Below are 7,474 nucleotides of genomic sequence, written 5' to 3' on the forward strand. Positions count from 1 at the left end.
CTATCAACAATTTTTTAGTCATGTTCCAACCAAGTCTCTGACCACCCGGCCAAACCATTGGCCATAGCACATGAAACAGTATGTGATTGCACAGCTGGCCATTTCTCCTTCTAAGCATAGTGAACAGCCAGTGACACATTTCCAATGTAAAAAGGCATTTAAAAAATAGATGGCTTTGAGTATCTAAATCATTGAAGTTTCACATAAAGGCTTTATACACAATAATCAAAATAGTTTTCTATGGATTTATTCATATTATAAAGTATTTTTTTAAATGTGCATATATATACAATGTGATATGTCAATATTATTTATACTTAAGTGTTTCCTATAACTTTCTTCAAAAATTATAGTAATGATGCCATTGAAAATCTGAAATGTAAAAAAAACAACAAAAATCATTCCATCAATCCAATATACTCCACTTCTTTCCTTTCTCCCTCCTAAATTCACATCCAAACTTCCTAAACATATTTTACACACTACATCTGTAACACCTTCCAGTAACTCTCCATCCTAGAGCAATTTGGCATCTTCCCACAAGAAGTCTCTGAAATTTTTCCTTCCATGAACATCAGTAACTTCTCACCAGTGAACATGCAAAAACAATGTTTTGTTTACTTGACCTCTTAATAGAATTCTATACTTTGTGAACTACCTCTTCCTGAAACTCTGTATTCCCTTATTTTCTATGAAAGAATATTTGCCTGATCTTCTCCCTATGTCTCTTCTCGATTTTATGTCAGGTACCTTACTAAAGTTTGCTTTTTCTTATCGTTGGAGCTCTCCCAACTCTGATTTCCCTTTCAGTCTCACTCACTATAATTTTGTTGGGTGGTATCTTCCATGCTCATTTATACTGATTTCTAACTCTATGTGATTCTTCCATATCTCTAACCAAGATCTTTGTCTTTTTTTTTTTTAAGTTTTTTAAAAAATGTTTTATTTATTTCTGAGAGAGAGAGACAGCATGAGCAGGGGAGGGTCAGAGAAAGAGGGAGACACAGAATCTGAAACAGACTCCAGGCTCTGAGATAGCTGTAAGCACAGAGCCCGACTTGGGGCTCAAACCCATGAACTATGAGATCATGACCTGGGAGCCAAAGTCCAATGCTTAACTAACTGAGCCACCCAGGTGCCCCACCCAGATCTTTGTCTTGAGTTTTATAGATCCCGATACTTCTTTTTTTTTTTTTTTTAATTTTTTTTTAATGTTTTTTATTTATTTCTAGGAGAGAGAGAGAGAGACAGCGTGAGCAGGGGAGGGTCATAGAGAGAGGGAGTCACAGACTGAAACAGGCTCCAGGCTCTGAGCTGGCAGTCAGCACAGAGCCCGACGCGGGGCCCGAACCCACGAACCGTGAGATCATGACCTAAGCGAAAGTCGGACGCTTAACCGACTAAGCCACCCAGGCGCCCCTCCCGATACTTCTTTTAAAAAAATACATTTAGTTAGTTGCTCTAGGGACACCTCAAATTCATTTTTCCAAACTGATGGCATCCGCTCCCTTCTTCTACCTTAACATTCTGTCCAAACCTGTAGTTCTTTCATGTTCCCAGTCTCAGCAAATGACCATTCCCTCAGCTATGTGGATGAGAAAAAATGGCAGTAATTCCTGACTCTTCTTTATCCTTTATGTCCCTTAAGGAAACAAAAACAAACAAAAAAACAAAAAAAACCTTACCTTTTCTTCTCAGCTCATAGTCCTGTCTCAACTGAATCACTGATCCCTTTGACTCCAATCTTACACATTCTAATTCTTACTTCTTCAAAGATCTTCCCCAAATTCAATTTGTTCATGCCATTCAGCATTTTGGTCAGGGAAATGAAAACTAGAAATGATTCTAGGTATTTTAAGCACAAACTTATTTAATAGTGAGAGTCTGGTTGTTCAAGAAAATTTTTACAATGGCTGGAAAAGAAAGATTGGGGAAATCTTGTGCTAACTATAGTATTTTCTTTGCTTTTCCAGAGTCAAGAAAGTTGCAGGAGCCATAGAAAACCACTCACATTGTCAAATCCTCTATCTAATAACCCACCTTCATTTTCCACTGAGCACACTGCTAGTAGTTTTTTAGTAAAGTCATTTCTCAATTTTTTCACATATTCTGTCTCTGCATGAAAACTATTTTCTGAAACCGCAGATTAAGTGAAATTTACTGAAATACTCTTCTCTGAGTCTTCATTCATGGTTTTTCTTACTTCAGGTATACCCAGGACTCTATAATTATCCCCTTAACTGCACTTTTGGTCATATATTGTAGTCTTTTTCCCATTAGTTTTCCCAAAATGGACTTTGTGTCTCTTGACAACAGAATATTTCTTTTCACCATCAATGCCCAGTATCTTGTTTATATAAGGCATTCAATTATTTAGATAATAAGTAAATGAAGTAAATCTAACAATATGTCTTTAGTTTTAATTAATACTATACTATAGTATTAATTTTATAATTAATAAATTATAAAATAAAGTCATTTTATAATTTTTAACGTAAAAACAAGATGTTAGCTAACATTTAGATAATCAATGGAAGTCAGATATTTTTTACACTAACTCCTTAACATATGTCATTTTATGTCTTCATTGCACAACTAATTTAAAAACATCAGACTTGATATTACTTTATATTTATTTTATTAAATTTTTCCCACAAAGCTTCTCTTATACCAAAAGATTGCCAAGGTCTTTGAAAAAAAAGAGTAGATTCACTTTTCTGATTTAATAATTATTTTCTACAGGCTAGCTATTATCTGCAAATTCAATAAGAAAGTTTTCTAAGCCATCATCCTTGATGCTAATGCCGTTATAGTACAAGATAAAACTGGCTGGTCAGGTCCAAGCCCTGGGTGATCTTGCCACATTCCATTTAAATCTTACTTCTGATTTTCAAAAACACATTAATCATTAATCAATCATCAGATTGACAAGACTCCTGCTTGCCTCAACTCTACCTATATGGAGCCCCATGACCCTTAAGCTTTCATATCCACCATTCTTTCTACATCTGTTTCTGTCAAAACAATACATATCACAACATCTGTTGTAAGGGAATCTGCTACAGAATTTACATTCCAAAAAGACAACATATTTGAACTTATGATCATGAATGGTGATGTGTATCCAGAATTCTGTCCCTCTTAATTACAAGTTGAAATATGGATACAATTGGAAGGTTCTCTGATTTTATTCCTTTATGTTTTTTTACTCGTGCTGCTAAGCTGTGAAATCTATCAAGATCCATTTTGTTCTCATCCAAAGTTCCAAACTTTTGTTATTGCTATGGTTTATATATAAAATATATAACTTTAAGACAATTTTTATCTATATGTAACAATGGTTGAACACACTTATTGTTTATGCTGCTTTAGATTTTATTTTTAATATCCACTTTCCTCATTTTTCATTATTTCTTTCTTGTCTGGACTTTTCATTTCATCTTATACTTTGTATTTATTTTCATACATTTTTATACTTTTAAACTGTTCTAGTTAATTTTAGATCTTTTTCTTTTAAGAAGTTTCATTTTATGTTATTAATGTTTTATTTCACCAATTTTCATCTTTCGCTTTCCATAATATTTAAATCATTTCTAATCTGTCACTGAAAAAAATCCCTATTCTGTTTTACTTTTCCTCCTTCCTACCTCTTCATTGTTTTAATGGCTGCCCTCAATTATTTGTATAAACTTTTAAGCAAACATATTTAGGCATTTTACACATAACCACTATTTGAAATTTTTTTCTTTTGTTCATATGTTCCTAAATTTTCCAGACTTTGGGAGATTGTTTTTCTATTTAATATTATATTAATATTATATAATATATATATAATATAATAAATCTGAATATATTCATATAAACTGAAAAAAAAAAAAAACCCTGAATTCCATATTGCTAGCCATAGAGTTATTAGCACAGAGAACTCCAGAGTTCCTCAAGTATGTCTGAGGATGCCAGAGCAGTGCTTTTATCACATTACATTCTATGAAGCCACCTGGGTTGCTATATCAGCGAAGCACACAGGCCCACACTGGACACTGTTTCTAGCTTCTTCAGGCCTTTTGACATTATGGTAATTTCAGTTTGCAACTACCCAACTGGTACTATGTAAACAAAGGGATCCTTCTTTTTATTCATCAAAACAGAACTCAGATCAGCAGTGTCATTTAATAAAGTTTCACTGTGACTGTTTGCCATACGTGTTTACAATTTCATAACTGATTTCTTCCATACGTATGAAATTGATTTAATCTATCTTGAAGCTTAATTTTAGGATAACATAGCAGTTAAATATATAATGAACTATATGTACATATTTACTTGTTTCTGTATCTTGTTCTGCCACTTACTAATTCAGCAACCATACTTAATTATCTAACCCCTCTGTGCCAGAATTTCTTTAATTTTTTTTAAAATTTCTGCTTTATTGAGGTATTGTTGACATAAAATTGTAAGATATTTAAAGTGATTTGATATCTGTTCACATTGTGAAAGCATTCCCCTCATCTAATAATTAACATATATTTTTGGAGTAATTAATACATCTTCTTTTGGAGGGGGCCATGAACACTTAAGTTTTATTTTCTCGGCATATTTCAGTTATACAATATAGTCATTGTAGTTACCAAGCTTTACATTAGATACTCAGACTTCTTTCGTCTTACAGCTGAAAGTTTTCACCATTTTATCAACCTCTCCGTATTTCCCCCACTCCGTAGGCCCTGGCAAATATTTTTCTACTCTATCTATGACTTTTTCTTTTCTCTTCCCTCCTTTTTTCCTTCCCTTCACTTCTTCCCTTCCCTTCCCACTTGTAAGTAATGCCATGCAGTATTTGTCTTTCTCTGTATGGCTTATTTCACTTGGCATAATGACCTCAAGGCTCCACCCATGTTGACACAAATAGCAGGATTTCTTTCTTTCTCATGGCAGGATAATATTGCACTGTACATATACACATACCATATTTTCTACATCCATTCATCTGTTGATGGCCACTTAGATTGTTTTCATATATTTGCTGTTGTGAGTAATGCTGCAAGAGCAGAGAGCTATTTGATATTCTGTTTCCATTTCCTTTGGATATATACCCAGAAGTGAGATTGCGAGAGCATATGGCAATTCTATTTTTTTTTTAAATTTTTTGAGAAACCTCCACAGTTTTCCAATTGGCTGCACAACTTTACATGCCCACCAACAGTGCAGAAGATTTTCTTTTCTCTGTATGCTCACCAACATCTGCTATATCTTGTTTTTTTGATATTAGCCATATCTAATAGATATCTCATTATGATTTTGATTTGCATTTCCATGATTAGTTATGTTGAGCATCTTTCCATGTATCTACTGGTCATCTGTTTGCGTTCTTTGGAAAAATGTCCATTCAGTTCCTCTGCTCATTTTAATTGGATTATTATTTATTATCACTGTTTTGACTATTAAGTTCTGGGAGTTCTTTATGTATTTTTGGACACAAGATCTTTATCAAATATATGATTTACAAATATTTTCTCCATTCCATAGATTGCCTTTTCATTTTTGTTGATGGTTTCCTTTGCCGTGCAGTTTTTTAGTTTGATGTAGTCCTACTTGTTTATTTTTGCTTTTGTTGCCTTTGCTTTTGGTGTCAAATTCAAAAAATCATTGCAAAGGCCTATGTCAAAGAGATTATCACCTACGTTTTCTTCTAGGAATTTTTTGGATTTAAATTGTGCCACAATTTCTATATGCATATAGAAATTTATTTTGTTGGCACAAAATAAACACTCCTGGTTTGCCAGCAAAGATTGTATGCTGTCACTTTGTGAAAATGAAAAGTGGACAATAACACCTTAATTTCTAAATATTTATACTCTTTCGTCACCAGTTAAAAACCCTAATTTTCATTTCATAAAAATGTCACATATTTAGTTTTAAACTATATATTCCAATGAAAACTAATTATGAAAGTAAATAAACGGAAGAAAGCCTGAAGCAAACAACTATAAAAAATGCAAAGAAAATAAAATTTCTCCCCTCACAGTGCTGGAGAGACAGTGACTATTCATCGTTAATATTTTTTACAGATTCAAATTGTAGAAAATATTATTTAGTTGATAAGGATTGATTTTTCTGCATTGTAGAACTTACAGACAAGGATACTGTGCACAGAATTTGTAATAGTCACTTTTTTCTGGCCTCATTACTGCCAGAGTAGAGGTTAGGGCAGGGAAACAGAAAGAAACAGTTTTGTTCAATTATGTGTTTATAAGGACATTAAATCAAATGAGGAAACTAAAGAATATCAATAATGAATGCTGTTGCTCATGGTTTAAGTTCTCTGAAGTCTATGTCTTTAATCTTTAGTTGCTCTAAAATCCAGTGTGATTATCAAGCAAATATAAGCATTTCTGAGGATTATCTGTTTGCTCAAGGTAAGAGGAGATGTCCATAGCTGGTGTATGTGTAGCTTTTTATTTTATAAGTAATATGGTGAATACTGTTCAGTCTAATTTTGAAAAATGTAAAAGTTGTATGCCTTTCTAACCACTGGGCAAAAGATACTTTTCTGGATAATAGCAACTTCCTTGGATCAAATATATATTACCAGGTGTGCAGAGACAGTATACAAGTTAAGGATGCAGCTTTGTATCTTAGAACTAAATGCTATTTGATATAGATAAGCTAAACAGTTAAAACAAAACTTGGACTATTATTAATAAACTGCACATTCTTTGTTTGCTTTCTTCAAATCATTGGGGGGAATCTGTGTGTTTAAAATAAGACATAACTACTAGGTTGTATATATTATTTGACAGTCTCAATTCTGCACTTGATCTTAGCCAAAAGGCCGAGAAGCAATTGACAGTCTCAATTCTGTTTCAAAGTTCAGTTAAGATAATCATCAACAAGGAAAATTTTTCTTTAAAAAATTAAATCCAAAAGCAATACTGATATTCCTTCAATTATATAAATTATAGTCACTAATACTCCTAAAATTATTATTATTACTATTTTTTTTTTCTACTTTAGAGATTGAGAGAGAGAGAGAGAGAGACTGTGAGCATGAGCCAGTGGAAAGCAGCAGAGGGAGAGAGAGAGAATCTCAAGCAAGCTCCACATTCGGCACAGAGCCCCATGTGGGGCTCAATTCTACAACCCTAGGATCATGACTTGAGTTAAAATCAAGAGTCTGAAGCTCAACCAACTGAGCCACCTGGTGATATTCACCCAAGTTTGTTCAAGCAGGGTCAAGCCTTCCAATCATCAGCTCTCTTTCCACGTGGTCAAGATTCAAATGAATCTCAATTCAATTTTTCTTAAGGAGATGAATTATGAGTTCATCACAAAGTAGATTAGAACATGAACACACAAGGCTACCTGAAAGGGAGAGGATGAGGTCCAGCTCAAGAAGACAATGGTGTGATCAACGGTAGACAATATCCTGGGAAATGGGGGGCAGCGACTCACCTCCATAGCCCCAATGTTACAG

Source organism: Hyaena hyaena, unplaced genomic scaffold (genome assembly GCF_003009895.1).
Source record: "Hyaena hyaena isolate Hyena2069 unplaced genomic scaffold, ASM300989v1 scaffold_1020, whole genome shotgun sequence".
NCBI classification, from domain to species: Eukaryota; Metazoa; Chordata; class Mammalia; order Carnivora; family Hyaenidae; genus Hyaena; species Hyaena hyaena.